This window comes from Cibotium barometz, chromosome 18 (assembly GCF_041138505.1).
Source record: "Cibotium barometz isolate CiBa-2024 chromosome 18, ASM4113850v1, whole genome shotgun sequence".
Classification (NCBI taxonomy): Eukaryota; Viridiplantae; Streptophyta; class Polypodiopsida; order Cyatheales; family Cibotiaceae; genus Cibotium; species Cibotium barometz.
In genome coordinates, this window is record NC_141063.1 from 18,213,996 (window position 1) to 18,216,391 (window position 2,396).

The 2,396-nt window shown below is 41.7% G+C and overlaps 1 pseudogene; it reads left to right on the forward strand.

The window, feature by feature from the left end:
• Window positions 1-341: 341 nt before the first annotated feature.
• On the forward strand, window positions 342-1,323 carry LOC147629018 (adenosylhomocysteinase pseudogene; annotated as a pseudogene).
• The last annotated feature ends 1,073 nt before the right edge of the window (window positions 1,324-2,396 follow it).

The following is a 2,396-nucleotide window of genomic DNA, read 5'->3' on the forward strand; positions in this document are numbered from 1 at the left end:
TGGAATTATTAGGGAATTAAAATTTACTTACTAGATAATAATTACACACTAACCCTATTATAGGCCCAATTCCTAAATTTCCAAGCCCTAGATAGACTTATTTCATACAAGGGAAGTACATGAGCTGAGTTCGTATAAAAAAGATGTAAGTGTATACACATAACATTACAGATATGAGCTTGCACACGTAAGCCTAGAGACGTGAACCTACTGATGTGAGTCTAGAGGTGTGAATTTGGACAAAAGAGCCTAAAGGCGTGAACTTGGACATGTGAGCCTATAGACATGACTTTAAAGGCATGAACTTGGAGACGTAAACTTAGAGGCATGAACCTGCAAACATGGGCCTAGCAGCTCACAAAGAAAACGTGTATGAAATAATTTTCAAACATGATCCATAAACACCAGGGACCTCATTGGAAATGACAATGGAGTTAACTCTAACACATTAAACCACACTTTCTCAAAACCACCAAGCTTTCGATCCCATCAAACAACCAAGAGAACTACATGGACAAGAACCCTGTGTCCATGGCTTGAGAAGTGGAGAAGCTAGTGCCCCCCAATGCAAGGTGATACTCCGGCACCCCTTTCACTTTACACACCAGAAGGAGCACGTCGTTAATCTTTGCTCTTTCCTACATTAATGTGAATGACTCAATGACCAACTGCAAGTTTGATAAGCTCTATGGTTGTTCATAACTCTCAACCTGATGGACTCATAAGCACCCGGATTGATGTTATTATAGATGGTAAAGTGGATATTGGTTATGGGTATGATGTTGTTGGATAAGGGTTGTGTTGCCGTGAAAGCTGCATGGGCACGACTGATTGTGCCTAAGATTGATCCCATATGTACTTCGCAAGCCTTGACTTCCTATCTTGACTCTCAAAGATGTTAGCAAGGCTACTCACATCTTTGTCACTCCTATTGGTAACAAAAACATTATCATGGTAAGCCACATAAAGAAGATGCAAAACACCACCATTGTCTTTAATATTGGGCACTTCAAGAATGAGATTGACATGCATGGATTGGAGATCCCTCTTGGAGTAAAGAAAATAACCATTAAGCCTTAGATTGACTATTGGAAACCAAGATTAGGATCATTATCTTAGCCAAGGGAAAGTTAATGCACTTGGGTTGTGCCATTGAACCCTCTAGTTTTGTGATGTCTTGCTCTTTACCAATCAGCTAATTGCCCAGTTAGAGCTGTGGGGAAGGAAAGAAAGTCTCGCAAGTATGCCAAAGAAGTGTATGTACTTCCCAAGCATTTGGATGCAAAGGTTGAAAGAAAGGGGTGCGAGTGTGACAGAGTTTGATGTGCAAGTGAGAGAAAGACTACTTCTCCCCATCTAGTGTAGAAAGGAGAGAGAGAGAGAGAGTGGGGCAAGCAAGGCTTCCCCACTACCACAATGTCACAACTTTTCGAACAACATAACCCCCCACAACCACGGCCTCTTTAACACCATCACCAATGCTCCCACAAGCCTAGGCCCAGCTTCTCCGACAACAACTCGGCAACTTCAAGGCATCCCCCTAGCACACCAACTCGAACGTCAATAAACAAGGTAACACCACCCGATATAAGAAGCCATCGGTGCAAATGAGGGTGCAAATAAGACCGTAATCACTGGTTATAGCAAGCATGGTGATCAATGTAACATCAATGTCCACATCTTCTCAACAAATTGATAAGTTAAGCTATAGCGCTTCTCACCCTCCTTTTACTGCTTATTTTGGCTTCCCATTGAGTGGGTAGAGTGCTCCCCACACGGAGGGTAACATTGGTATAGCTAGGCTTGCCTTGCAATAGTCCAATTGCCAAACCACCTGCTGCAAGCTCAAAAGGAAATCATGCTCATACCAAACCTAAATTAGCTTCCACTTACAGCCATACCCTTGCAAGTTTTTGGTGTGTACTCAACCCTCTTCACTCACATCTTTCTCTACCGACACTCATGAGAAAAAAAAACATAGGTTTTGAAACCTTTATGAATACGTTTTTTCTTTTTCTTTTTCTTTTGTTGCCTTCCTTCTTGATGCCTTTTTGCTTCTCACCTTCTTCTACCACTATCCTTCTTGATGAGGATGTGAATGGCTTATGATAGTGAGAGAGAGAGAAAAGGGGATTGAAAGGAAACTTAGTCTTTGCAAGGCTCTGATACAATGTCAAAATTATGGGGAGTATGCACAACGGAAGTAATAGTTGATGTGCAAGATAGAGCAACATATATGAGAGAGGGCAAGATCACCAGATGTATAGAAAGATTCTATATTACCTTCTATTTCAGCCAAGTTGGCTTGACCTTCATCTTCAAGTGTTGTGTCACTTGTGTTACAAAAAATCCTTTATATAGGGTCCACCAAGGGCTAGGGCCAAGCCAACCCTAGA